The sequence below is a fragment of the Pseudophryne corroboree genome, chromosome 2 (genome assembly GCF_028390025.1).
Source record: "Pseudophryne corroboree isolate aPseCor3 chromosome 2, aPseCor3.hap2, whole genome shotgun sequence".
Classification (NCBI taxonomy): Eukaryota; Metazoa; Chordata; class Amphibia; order Anura; family Myobatrachidae; genus Pseudophryne; species Pseudophryne corroboree.
This window is the reverse complement of record NC_086445.1, coordinates 337,221,037-337,236,243: the sequence shown is the minus strand read 5'-3', so window position 1 is coordinate 337,236,243 and position 15,207 is coordinate 337,221,037. Positions and strand designations below refer to the sequence as shown.

The 15,207-nt window shown below is 45.5% G+C and overlaps 1 pseudogene; it reads right to left on the bottom strand.

Annotated features, from left to right (window-relative positions):
- Positions 1-2,511: 2,511 nt before the first annotated feature.
- Positions 2,512-2,630, bottom strand: LOC135052348 (5S ribosomal RNA; annotated as a pseudogene).
- Positions 2,631-15,207: the final 12,577 nt, after the last annotated feature.

Genomic DNA, 15,207 nt, shown 5'->3' with positions numbered 1-15,207 from the left:
TCTATTCCTGTCTGAAGGAATGCTAGAACCCTGGACACTCTGCAAGATTTTGGGTCCATACCTCTTCCATTGCACCAATGAATATAAGCTTGCCATATTTGGTGATAAACACGAGTCAAGGAAGTTTTCCTTGTTCTGAGCATATGAGATTATCCTCTGGACCTCAGTATAAAGATTTCAAGAACCACGCTATCAAAACAGTTGATCCAGATATCTGTGATAATCAAGGACCCTGTCTTAGTCTGAGCATAGAGGAAACAGAAAGGTATTAAACATTTTCTGTGGATCCATGTACCAACGCCTTCTGGGCCAAGCCAGGGCTTATTAGAATCCCGGCATCTTTCTGTATTTTCCTCACTATCCTGAGTAGCAGGATGATTTGAGAAACACAAAAAAAGAGAAATAAAATTCCTATTAATAAGACATCCACAAAGATCACTTCCTTTGTTACTGACCCGATTATGGCTTTTGTTGTTCAGGTGGGACACCATGAGAATTATCTCTGGCCAAGCCCATTTGTCTACCCGAGTCTGAAACGACTTTAGGGTGCAACGCCCATTCCTTTACCTGAATGGCGTGTAGACTGAGAAATCAGCTCTTCAGTTTAGGACTCCCGGAACAAACCCTGCGGAAAAGGCTGGAAGATGGAGTTCTGCACACTTTAGTATGTGATTTACCTCCTTCCTTGCTATTTATCTGCGTGTTCCACTCTGAAAGTTGAGGTACACTACTACCATTTCCTTGCAGATCTGGACCGATCTTCCTTTAGGAATGTCCTGTGCCTGAATCAGGACCCAGTATATGGCCTGAAGTGCTAACAGATTTATTAGCAGGCACCTTTCTTCTGTGGTCAATAATCCCCGGAATCATAATTTCCCGGACAATGGCCCCCATAGTCACGAAGACTTGTATTTGTGGTCAAGATTTCCCCACCTGATATCCAAAAAAAAAAAAAAAAAAAAGGTATCCTCTGATCTAGATGGAATGTCTGTAGCCCCCAGGCTACTTGCTTTTTTACCAGTTTTTTTTTTTGCCAGTACCATGTACTCGTTTGCGTACTGTCCATCTGTCCCACCTACACCACCTGGTATTCACAGATATCTTGCGCTCAGAGAATTTACCAGGTACAACACTGCTTAACTTCCAACATCAATTGAGATTGGACATATCCAGTGTGATGTGGCTGTAGATGGAGATGCTGGAAAAGTCTTGAGTGAAATTATGCCCACTCCACCATGTGTATTGTTAACACCATCAAACCCATCATTCACATTGCTGCGTGAATTGATATTGTTTGATATCGTAACAACTCTCCTAGCTTTGCCTTGGATATCTTGTTCCGAGGTAACTACTTTCTGCAAACTTGAATTCAGTATAGACCCACCGTGATTTACGTTATGGAACCAGAGATGATTTTTGTCCCATTTACGAACCACCTGTGCCTCTGTAGACAAGTTATTTGTATGTTATAGATGACACCGAACCTTTCCTGTATTTGTGTCAGGATAAGAAGGTGGTCAAGGTATGGCAATTTTCTTAACCTCTAGTAACGGAGATAAATTGCCATAATCATCTTGGTAAATACTCTGGGGCTGTGGCTAACCCAAAGGGTAAGGCCTAACTGAAATGTTGCTGAAGAATGGTAAACCTTGAGATAACATTGATAGAAAGTGTTATAGGAGCCTGAAGGTAAGATTCCTGACTTATCCATGAATACCATATAATATATTGGCTCCCCACCCAACTAGGGAGTTGCTTCCACGTGAACCGTGTTACCCAAATTTCTTTTAGAAATTGATAATGGGGCAAGGGATTGTTTTTGACCCAGATGGGAATAAACCCCCCCCATTGTGCATGGGTTACTGGAATGACTATTCCTGACAAAACATTTTCTGAATTGCTTGATGCCAATCCCTCGCCTATGCCTCTACCCGAGGTGGGCTGAGACCGAAAACATTTTGGGAGAATGGTTCCAGAACGGAAAAGTATAACCTTAGAGATACTGCTTCTTGCACCCAGGCATCTATTTGTAGACTGCTATCAAATCTGTGCAAACTGAAGAAGTCGGCCCCTTGTCCTTCTGGAATCCGCCAGAAGGAGACCCGCACCATCATGCTGATGGCCTCTGGTTTGGAAGCTGGCCCCTGGTTGCCTTTGCTTCTTTGCCTAACCAAACTTATTGTATTGAGGCCGTTACATTCCTTTATGACCGACAAGGCTGAACCAGACCCCTAGATTTGGGGTTTTATGTGGAAGGAAACGTGACCTTCTTGGAGTCTGTTTCTGACTCCGGAATAACTGTTAACTTCCCAAACAGAAACTTCCAGCCAAGGCAAAATTTCCAGAACCTTCTTAGATTCTGAATCAGCTTCCCATGTATGTGAACCAAGCTGTTCTCGAACAGCGATTGTTATGCTGATGCCCTAGAAGATTAGTGTCCATATGAGCTATTTGGGATTCTTACTCCCTTGCAGGCGCTGAAAACCGGTCTTCCAGTACCTCAGCCCAATGTACCTACAGCACCTGGTATTTCAAGGTGGTCTCCCCTCCAAGAACTAACCAGGCCCAATACTGCTTAGCTTCCAAAATCTAGTGGGATTGGGCCTATCCAGTGTGGTGTAGCCATAGATTGCAAGGTGAAGTCATGGCTGGCCTTATGACTGCCCCAGATAAAGACAATATGGTCTTTTTCTTTTGACGGCAGAGGCCCTATAGATTTTTGCATTATCAATGACATGCATATCTACTTTGGGAGGCACTTCCCTATTTTAAACTGTCCCCAGATGGAAAAAGATATTGGAATTCCATTTACCGGGCATTCTATTTTATTGGGTATAACCCAAACCTTTTTCCTGAATTCTGCCCTCGTGAAGAGGCCCTTTTGGGACGTTTTAAACACAAGTGCCTTATTCTTTTACCCCAGGCTCTGCTGCCTCTATTGACAGACTAGCCTTTATTGCTCTCATTTATTCAGCTTATTTATTTAGCCGATATCTTTTACCTGTTCTTCGTATGCTGAAGTAGAGTATAGAGAGCTTTCATCGTCTGATGATTATCATGTGTAGCCTGTGAAGTCAATGATTTATTTACATTCGGTTCATCAGCTTATCTTATTGAAGACGCTGTTGGGGATATACCACAAGCAGTGAGCAGCATGGGTTAATATTATAAGAATTAACATTTCAGCTAAACTGTACAAGGTCTGTGCAAACTTCGCCACAATGGGTCTATCTATGGGGGTAATTCCAAGTTGATCGCAGCAGGAAATTTTTTAGCAGTTGGGCAAAACCATGTGCAGTGCAGGGGGGGGGGGGGGGAGGCAGATATAACATGTGCAGAGAGAGTTAGATTTGGGTGGGGTGTGTTTAATCTGCAATCTAATTTGCAGTGTAAAAATAAAGCAGCCAGTATTTACCCTGCACAGAAACATAATAACCCACCCAAATCTAACTCTCTCTGCAAATGTTATATCTGCCTCCCCTGCAGTGCACATGGTTTTGCCCAACTGCTAAAAAATTTCCTGCTGCGATCAACTTGGAATTACCCCATAAACCTGATGTAGATCAGGAATGTATTATGTTAAACAGCAAATCATTTTACACATAAATCCACTGATCTGGTATAGGATGGTTAACAGTTTTTGCTAAACAACATCATGAGTGTTTGTCAGTGTATGCCACTCTTAGACATGATAAATCATCAGCACTCACAGTGTACTACACAATTTGTGACCAACCACTTTTTCCTAAAGTGATATGTGTAAACCTTCCCATGCACCTGCATTGAGGCTCAGAAGATCAACCGACTATCATTTATATTAAGTCAACATCACACTATATACATATATATCATATGAGCATATTATCAACTACAAACACATCTCAAAGCATGTAGAGGTATATATTACTGAATTCTGTTCTATACAGATCTTTAACATATTCAGATGCAATGCAAAGAAAACCACAGTAATGTACATAAAACTCATACGCAATAGGCACTAAAGTTAACTATTCATACTAACAAAAGTAGATAGAATTTTAGTGCTGTATAACCCGTACTCAGTAGAGTGGGATACAGGGAGACTCACCTCACTTCCAAGATCGATCAATACATTAGCGAATGCTGAGTGGATTCAGACGCTACTAGTGTACACTGCCGCTCCGGGAATTATTAGTGAACACAGACGCTCAGTGAACGCACTGTGTATGCAGACGCACCAGTCTGCGACCCAGTCTCCTTGCGGTAAAGCTTATTGTACACAGACGCAGCGGCCTAGGCTGCGACGGAGACCCCTCGTGGTAGCGTCTGAGACAGAAGTGAGGCAACAGTTCATGGCGGGAGACGCACGGAAACTGGTCATCAACTGGGGGAGGGACGACCAGGAGAGCGTCCGACTCCCCACTGCTGACATCAACCCTAGGGATCGCAGCCTCAAACTAATCCTGGCGCCTTATGATCCCTAAAGCCTGGAGCACCCGTGGTGGCGGCGCGCCAGCTACTGTTTGGTAGTCTCCTCCCAATACAGTGTGGCTGTTTCCATATTCCCCTTCTAAGTGGAACTGATGCCTTACCTTCTCCCCCGTGCTCCAGCCACAGCCTGGTAACGTCTGCTGGACCTGCTAGTATATCCGACAGAGATGCCCGTTGAGACAGCACTTGTACCATGGGTAAGCGTTGTTGCGACCCGGCGGAGAGTTGTTGGAGCGACTCTTTCCAATATGCGTGTAAGACGCTGTTAGGAAAGATCACTCAGAAAACATAGTAAGACTATAAAAAAATAAATGAAATAAAGCTTAGGGCTGCCAAGAACAGTAGCCCTGTGACCATGGTCCGGCTCCTGCCGCACCAAACAAAAAACTGATTTGCCTGAGCCAGTGGGCGGGGATATATGGACGAGCCCATTGCATCCTGGGAGGACTGAAAGCTTGTGATCGTTTGGTGCCAATCCGCTGTCGCTCCATCATATCCCAATGTTATCCTATGGATAACCTGTGGACCCTGCTGGAGAAAATAGGATTTTAATTACCTACTGGATAATCCTTTTCTCGTAGTCCATAGAGGACGCATTCCCAGTGCTTTGTTTATTCCTGCACTATTCCTTGTGGTTCAGCTGTTGCTGTTCCTGGTTTTAAGTTTGGTTAGCTTAGTTTTCCTCTAGTTTGTGTGTGTTGGTTCACAATCTCACCACTATCTTTCTATCCTTTTCTCAAAGTAGGTCAGTCTCCTCAGGGACAGTTTCCTACACTGAGTATGGTAGGAGGGGCATAGAGGGAGGAGCCAGCCCACACTATGAAATTCTTAAAGTGCCCATGGCTCCTAGTGGACCAGTCTATACACCATGGTACTAATGTGGACCCCAGTATCCTCTACAGACTACGAGAAAAAGATTTACCGGTAGGTAAATAAAATCCTATTTTCTTCTTCTGTCAAGGAATAGGAAACTTTACATATTAGTAATCCTATTGGGTGCCATCAGTAGTAAACAGGATATAGCAACATTACCCATTACTGAAAGCTGTTTCATTAGTATATAGCATTTTGTTCATTGCAATCAATTAAAAATGCAATACGTGACAAGGCATTTATGGATATTAATAATTTAACATCTTAATTACCAATAGTTTTTCCCCACATGGCTATAGATCAGACCTACTTTCCTCGTGTATTCGACCCTGCCAATTATGCACAACATTGAATAAGTAAAACATTATTGCACTAATTTAAAAAAAACCTGTTTTAGCGATTCTAATGCAGGACTTGTCTAGGCATACACACACACACACACACACACACACACACACACACACACACACACACACACACAACACTGCCATAGTCAATGTAGCAGTTATGTTGGCACAGATTTAAACAAAGTTAAAATGCTACTTATATTAACAGTATTGGCAGTACAATATAACTAAACATGATTCTTTAAATATTCAGTCCATGCCTTGTAGGAGTACACTAACTTTGGAGACATCCCACCTATTACAGCTGCAGACCCCTGAATAAGGAACCTTTATTATGGCCACATGTATATACAGGTTGAGTATCCCTTATCCAAAATGCTTGGGACCAGAGGTATTTTGGATATCGGATTTTTCCGTATTTTGGAATAATTAGATACCATAATGAGATATCATGGTGATGGGAGCTAAATAAAGCACAGAATGCACTTATGTTTCATATACACCTTATACACACAGCCTGAAGGTCATTTTAGCCAATATTTTTTATAACTTTGTGCATTAAACAAAGTGTGTCTACATTCACACAATTCATTTATGTTTCATATATACCTTATATACACAGCCTGAAGGTCATTTAATACAGTATTATTACTAACTTTGTGTATTAAACAAAGTTTGTGTACATTGAGCCATCAAAAAAACAAAGGTTTCACTTTCTCACTCTCCCTCAAAAAAGTCCGTATTTCGGAATATTCGTATTTCGGAATATTTGGATATGGGATACTCAACCTGTATTACATTGTGTGCAAAAGTGAATCCTTTTCTGACAGACAGCATATACAGATGTAGCCACGCTCATTGTTGCTGCACAATACAGGCGTCCTAGTCCAACCATACAAATAGTTTGGCAAAGTAAGGAGTGATAAGGCACAAGAGGACCCACAGCATGCAATACACAGCTTCATCACTGGGTGGTGATTGTTCGACTAATTTAAAACTACTGTACTGAATAGCAGCAGCTTGATATGACACTACAGAACACTGTACAATGTAGCAAGCCCAGTGCACAGTAAATAAATACAGTAATACTGCAGGGCAGACAACGAAATCACTAACAGCAGGCACCCAGTGACAACATGCGTTACAACTTACTTTAACCACTTGCCTGACATGGTCGCATCAGATGCAACCATGCCTGCAAGTATCTTATCTGAGCTGGTCGCACAGGATGCGACCAGTCAGACAGTGGGGGTAATTCCAAGTTGATCGCAGCAGGAAATTTTTTAGCAGTTGGGCAAAACCATGTGCACTGCAGGTGTGGCAGATATAACATTTGCAGAGAGAGTTAGATTTGGGTGGGTTATTTTATTTCTGTGCAGGGTAAATACTGGCTGCTTTATTTTTACACTGCAAATTAGATTGCAGATTGAACACACCACACCCAAATCTCTCTCTCTGCACATGTTATATCTGCCTCCCTGCAGTGCACATGGTTTTGCCCAATTGCTAACAGAATTACTGCTGCGATCAACTTGGAATTACCCCCGTGTTAGCAGCAGCAGGGAAGGGAAACGTCCCTCTGCTGCTGCTGCCAGAAGGTCCCTCTGCCTCCCTGCACTCTCCATTACGGATTGCCACGATGCCGATTACTGCTGACCGGTCAGCAAGGCAGGACCCTCCCCCCCATACAAAGGCTGCAGACAATAGCAGCCACTGGGGAGTGCAAATTAACCCGCCCCCCCTTCCCAAGCCTCCTTCAGACCCCCCCCCCCCCCCCTGTATACCTTCAGGCTGTCCCAGCTTTCAAAATGAAAGCCGCAATGTTTCCGATGTTCCGATTGTCGCAATGTTTCAATGTTTTTAAAAAATCATTTTGGATAGGGTAATATTAATGTTCTTCACCTAATTCACTCAAAAAAATATATAAAAAAAATAAAAAAGGCAATTTTGGAGCAGTTTGAGGAAAAATAGTCAGTTAAGTAGAAATGTAGAACAAACATTTGCTCAGTGTCTCCCACAATAAAACCCCACAGTTCAACACCTCTCTAAAAGAAAAAAAAAAAGAAAATTACAAGTTGGGACACAGCAACATCACTATGTCTCTACAAGGTTGTCACCGGTCTGTGGCTTTCTTGGCATCGTAGTGATGGTTACCATGCTCATGACTTAGGGTTCTATTCCCTCAAAGGGCAAGATAATACCAGACTACTTTTGAAAAATAATTTCAGGGAGATTGTGAAAGTAACACCTATTATCACAGACGTGTACTGCTACATCCGAGAGGCGTATCAAAAAGGACCTGTATCCAAATGTAAATGAGCCGCAAAGTTAGTAAGATCTACTTGATACATTTTTCAGGATGTTTGCGTATTATATTTATCTTACGTCCTAGAGGATGCTGGGGTCCACATTAGTATCATGGGGTATAGATGGGTCCACTAGGAGCCATTGGCACTTTAAGAGTTTGAGAGTGTGGGCTGGCTCCTCCCTCTATGCCCCTTCTACCAGACTCAGTTTAGAAAATGTGCACAGAGGAGCTGGTCACAGCTAGCGGAGCTCCATAGGAGTTCTTTTAGTTTTATTATTTTAATTAGAGTTTAGGCACAGGGAGGCTGCTGGCAACAGGGAATGAGGGGGGGGGGGGGGGGGGGGAGTAGTGTCCGCCCTGCAAGGTCTAAGCCACTATCTCCGCTGACAGGACACTGAGCTCCTGAGAGGATCTAACGTTCCCCGCCACAGGGGATCGCTCACCCCGGCAGCATGCTCCCACCCCCTTACAGAGCCAGAAGATGGCGAGATATGGCGGCACAAGGATAGCAGCGCAGCTGCATTCCGGGGAGGCTCAGTGGCACACAGTGTTGGCGCTATGAGGGGCATCCTGAGCCAGCGTCTAAATACCCTAAACTGGTCACACAGGCTAGCGTCCGAATCCGCAGTACACAGATGCTAAACGGAGACTGAATTCCCAGGCTAGCGACGGAATCCTCAGGCCAGTATAAAGAAGTTGTGCGGGAAGACACGCCATCTTCGGAGGGCGGAGCTTCTCAGTGTGGACCCAGCAGTGTTCAGCGCCATTTTCCTGCCTGCAGTTCCTGTACACAGGGAGCTGTCCCTCCAAGCAACTCCAGCTATCCTGAGCAGTACCAGGGGGTTGTAGAAGGGGGGAGGGAGGCTGTGTAAAATGTGTAGTCTATTAAGGAACACTTCAGAAAGCAGTGTGTGTGGGTTGGCTTCAATCTCTGTCTCTCTCTCTGCCATACTGGGTGGGGGTGGGGGGTGGTAGAGTTGTGGCTGTCAATTCCGTGTGTGTGTGTGTGTGTGTGTGTGTGTGTGTGTGTGTGTGTGTGTGTGTGTGTGTGTTTAATACCTTCCATAGCCATGTGTAGGGACTCTGTCATATGCTGCTGAAGATGTTTCCTCTCAGGTGGAATCCATTTCATGTACACAGAAATGTAATCACGGTGCTGAGCCAAGCGTCTAAATACCCTAAACTGGTCACAGTCGCTAACCGGAGTCTGAATCACCAGGCTAGCGAAAGAATCCTCAGTACACAGATGCTAACCGGAGACTGAATTCCCCGGCTAGCGACGGAATCCTCAGGCCAGTATAAAGAAGTTGTGCTGTGCGGGAAGACACGCCATCTGCGGAGGGCGGAGCTTCTCAGTGCGGACCCAGCAGAGTTCAGCGCCATTTTCCTGCCTGCAGCTCCTATTCCACAGACTGCAGACGGTGATGTGGACGTGCTGGGGGAGGGGGGGGGGGGGGGGGGGGGGGCAGCACTCCCCTTGCAGGGGGTGCAGCTCATGATTGAGGCCATTAGAGAGGTGTTAAATATTACTGACATGTCACCTGAGCAGGTTTAGGAGGCTTACTTCACTGACCATAAGAAAGCCTCACTAACCTTCCCTGCGTCTAAAGTATTAAACGCTATTTGAAAAATCCTGGTAAAACCCGGAGAAAGGATTCCAGATCCCCAAAAGGGTTCTGGTTACATTCCCCTTCCCTGAGGAGGATAGAAAGAATTGGCAAAACCCACCCATAGTTGACGCATCTGTGTCCAGACTGTCAAAGGTGGTTTTACCTGTCCCGGGAGCTGTCGCGTTGAAGGAACCGGCTGATCGCAAGATTGACACTACGCTCAAATCCATATACACGGCTTCGGGGGCGATACTACGGCCTACCATGGCCTGTGCATGGATTTCTAAAGCTACAGTAAAGTGGTCTGGCACGTTACTTGAGAAATTGATTACAATGGATAAAAGGGACGTTAAATTGTTCTTAAGTAACATACAGGATTCTGCAGGATTTACAGTGGAATTCATGAAAGACCTGGGTTCAATGGCTGCAGGTATAGCCTCCATGTCTATCTCCGCTAGTAGAGGACTCTGGCTGCACCAATGGTCTGCCAACATGGAATCCAGGAGAGGCATAGAGAACCTACCCTACACACAGGTCAGGCTCTATTTGGGGAAGTGCTAGATTTCCACGGCAACTGCGGGTAAGTCACCTTTTCTTCCTTCCGCTGCACCTGCTATGTAGATACCCTTTTCTTCAGCTGCATCACAGTCCTTTTGGACTGCCAAAGAAAGAAAGAAAGGCCAAGCCATCAAACACCTTTAGAGGAGGTCGACCAAAATCCAAGAAACCTGCTGCTGCGGGTTCCCAGGAACAGAAACCTACTTCAGGTGCGCCAAAGTCCTCAGCATGATGGTGGACTGCGTGGCCTGGCGGTGGGGCTGGTGGGGGCGTGGCTCAGGCATTTCAGTCACGTCTGGGTGTTGTCCGGACTGGATCCCTGGGTGCAAGATATTCTGTCCCAGGGGTACAGGCTGGAATTTCAAGATTTCTCTCCTCACCGCTTCTTCAAATCAGGCTTGCCAGCTTTGCTGGCAGATAGGGCTATCCTACAGGAAGCCATCCAGAAGTTGATGTCGGCACAAGTCATTGTACCAGTTCCACCCGATATGCAAAACAAAGGTTACTATTGTAACCTTTTCGTGGTACCGAAACCGGATGGTTGGGTCAGACCCATTTTTAACTTGAAACCTTCCTGTGAGAGTTCAAGTCCAAAATGGAGCCTCTAAGGGCGGTGATATCAGGTCTGGAGGAGGGGGAATTCCTGGTATCCCTGGATATCAAGGATGTGTACCTTCACATTCCGATTTGGCCGCTGCATCAAGCTTATCTCCGATTTGCACTGTTGGACTGTCATTTTCAATTCCAGGCCCTGCCATTCAGTCTCTCCACAGCACTGAGGGTATTCACCAAGGTGATGGCGGAAAATAGGATTTTAGTATCTACCGGTAAATCCTTTTCTCCTAGTCCGTAGAGGATGCTGGGGACTCCAAAAGGACCATGGGGTATAGACGGATCCACATGAGCTTGGGCACACTATAAAGACTTAAAACTGGGTGTGAACTGGCTCCTCCCTCTATGCCCCTCCTCCAGACCTCAGTTAGAAAACTGTGCCCAGGAGAGATGGACATTTCGAGGAAAGAATTTATAATTTAAACAGTGAGTGTTATAACAGCTCACACCACAAACATACCGCAAGACATGGCCTTCAACAGAATACCAGCCCATGGTATGAAAAACAAACAACCATATGCTGAGAGAATATGTGACACAACCTGTGTGTCAACCCAACCAATAATAAGAAACCACATGCCATAGCCTGAACAACGTCAGCACTAGCCTGACAGAAGAAACACCACAAAGTGCAACCAAAAACAATAACTGCAGACACAGTATGCACTGAGACGGGCACCCAGCATCCTCTACGGACTAGGAGAAAAGGATTTACCGGTAGGTACTAAAATCCTATTTTCTCTTACGTCCTAGAGGATGCTGGGGACTCCAAAAGGACCATGGGGTCTATACCAAAGCTCCAGAACGGGCGGGAGAGTGCGGACAACTCTGCAGCACCGATTGAGCAAACATGAGGTCCCCATCAGCCAGGGTATCAAACTTGTAGAGCGTAGCAAAGGTGTTTGAAACCCGACCAAGTAGCCACTCTGCAAGGTTAACCCGCCGATACACCACAGGCATACGCCGAAGAAGAGCCCATCTACCTAGTAGAATGGGTCTCCCCCGACTTCGGTCACGGCAATCCAATTGTAGAACTAGCACGCCGAATCGTATCACAGATCCAGCATGTAACAGACTGCAGAGAGGCAGGCGCCCCAAGCACCCTGGGAGCATACCGGACAAACAGAGCCTCTGTTACCCCAAACTGAGCCCAATATGTGACATATATCCTCAAAGCCCTGACTACATCGAACGACTTTGAATAAGCCAATGCTGAAGTAACCACAAGTATCAAAATATGTAGGTTTTTGATAAACCCCAAAAACCGTTTTCGGCAGAACTACTATCCGAGTTCTCAATCCTATCCACTTGGAAGATCAAGCAGGGACTCTTGAGAGACAAAGGCGCTACTTCCAACTACCGCCTTGCGGACGCCCAAAAGGCAAAAGCATGACCACTCTCCAAGAGAGAAATTTTAACACAACCTTTAATGAAGGATCCAATCAGTGAGACACAAGAATCGCAACACCACGTCAAGATCCCGTGCCAATGGGGCACAAATGGAGGTTGGATCTGCAGTACTCCTTTCACTAAAGTCTGAACTTCTGGAAAGGTGTCAATTCTTTTTTTTTTTTTTTTTACTAAAATTTATAAGGCCAAAACTGCCCTGAAACGGAGCCTAACTTTGGGCCTGCATCCACACCTGCTTGCAAAGAATGGAGAAGACACTCAGCTAAAAGTTGTCCGTAGGAACCTTCTTAAATTCACACCAAGACACATATTTACGCCAAAAACGGTGGTAAGGCTTTGCCGATACTTCTTTTCTAGCCTGAAGTGTGGACATGACCTCACTGGGAATACCCATTCAGACTAGGATATGGCGTTCAACCGCCACGCCATCAAACGCAGCAAGTTCGGATACACGCCCCAATCTTGTTGTAACAGTTCCTCCCGTAAAGGAAGAAGCCAGGGATCTTCTATGAATACATCTTGAAGAACTGGATACCAAGTCCTCCTTGGCTAGACCGGAACAATGAAGATCGCCGGAACCTCTGTTCCACTTACGTTTATCACCTTCAGCAGAGTGAAAGCGGAGGGGACACAGACCGACTGAAAACACCCAAGGTGTCACAAGGGCGTCCACTGCTATAGCTTGAGTGTCCCTTGACCTGGAACCATATTCCTGAGGTCTCTCGTTGAAGCGAGATGCCAACATGCCCAATTGAGGCACTCCTCAAAGACTTGTCACTTCTGTGAAACTTTGAGATGACGACAGTATTTCTCCCGGATGGAGAGTGCGTCTGCAGAGGAAATCTATTTCTCCGTCGTTTACGTCCGGAGCGAAGACTGCTAATATAACGTCTACCAGTCTTTTCACCCAGCTGAAAACTATTTAAGCTTCTGCCATTGCTGCTTTGCTCCTTGTTCCGTCCTAGCGACTTACTTACGCCACTGCTGTCGAGACTTCCGACAGAATTAACAAGGCAGATCACGAAGAATATGTTCGATGAAAATAGCTCTTAATTCAAGGAAGCTTATTGTAGACAAGCTTCGCAGCTTGACCTTTTCTTCTGGAAATACTTCCCATGGAAGGAATGCTCCCCAGCCTCGGAGATCTGCATACATGGACACCAGGATCTAATCCTGGATCCCAAACCTTCGTCCCTCTAGGAGGTGAGAACTGAGCAGACACCACAGGAGCGATAACCTGGCCCTTAGAACTATATTCCGGTGCATGTGTCGGTGAGACCCGGACCACACTCCCAACAGGTCCCGTGAAACCCACTCTGGCATTCGACCTGCTCACCGAAAAAGCCTCTTAGCCGCACCCAACTTCTTCATCAACAGAAGATATTGATGGAGTGGCACTGCAAAACAGATCCGACTCAGGATCCTCAGAACTCTTTCCACAGGAACACACAGAACCTCAACCATTCCGTATCTATCCTGACACCACCTCCGACATCTGCATCGTTGGGAACAACAGCCCTTCCCTGTGCTGAAGAACAGTCAGAGAGAAACAACGATTTGCACCTCTTGGTCCCGACCTCGCCTCAATCAGGCGAACATCTCAGTACAGACTAACAATGGCTCTTACTATAGAAAGAAAACCATCATACTACCATTCCTCCAGTGAAATGGCAAAGACAACTCTGGCTATCCCTCCAGGTAATCTGAATGCGCAGAACACGCATGTAAACTTTTTTTTTTTCTTTCGGGACCGGAGGACAAGGCCCTGAACCTGGCGCACCTCTGGTATGGCGTCGCGTACTACCTCCCCTTTCAGAAGGGAAACGGCAATATCCATTAGAAAATCAGGGAAGGGAAACATCTAACTCCAGAATGTCCCCCCTTTGGATTCTATAAGTAACTCACCGGTCCTAGTCTATTCCCGGACTAACTGAAAATAGTAACTGAGTCCTCACCGGCGCGGGGTCCCGACATATAGACTCAGCGACCAGTGGTGGACGTGGTAGAACATAAACCTACATCCGCTTCTGCAAACCTAGCAAGGATGCAGAACACTTACATTTTCACTGTCCACTGTCTGCACAGAAAAGGAAACATAAAAAGAATGGTATCGAACCGGTTAAAACGACTGCATCCCACAAAAGAATGCGTCACCAACCGCTGTGAAGGAGTCTAACTCACGAAGTCAAACTTACCAGTGGCATCCGCCGAAATTGACTGAACTGAGGCATCCCCAAACAGCTGTATACCGTATCTCTCGGAGACATCCTCAGCATTTCCCCGGCCACACTTCCTGCCGCCACACGGCAGCCTGCTGCAATGTCAAAGTAGAATTAACATAAACAGCCTTACCCCTTCTCTGTAGGGTACATCTATCGGATACCTATCCGAATATAACACTTCCCCATATGCATGCAATGCAAATAAGTCCAAAGTACAAAAAATAAAATATCACTTAGCTTCCTGTGTAAGATCCCTTGCAACCGGGCTCCGCATCGACCAGGAGTCGACTGCCACAGTATGCTCTCCGCATCAGAAAGAGAATAAACATTCGGACCCCTTGAGAGGATCAAATACCAACCCGTCACTGCCGATCTGGAGCTTAATCAGCAGAGAGACCAGCACATGAGAATACTATTACTTCAGCATTCATGAATACACATAATGTAATACACATATCGTAACTATATATATATACATTGATAATGTTTTCTGGCTACCTGCTCCTGCTACCTGTCCATGTTTTCTGGATCTGCCAAGCTGAGGAAATTCCGTTTGGACTTACGTTTAATTTTTTTGCCTTTCCAAGATTTCTGGATACATGGTATCCTGCTTTGCAAAGTATTTCTGCCTTGTCAAAACCAAGCCTACTGACGAAGTCGAATGACGAAACGCGTATGGGCGTGGTCTGACGTTGTGGATCTGAAATCGAGAATACTGCTTCGCACAGTGGGGTAAAATCTTATGCTGGTTATACAAGCGGTGGTTTGACCGCCTTTTATGGTACGGGTTTTTTACT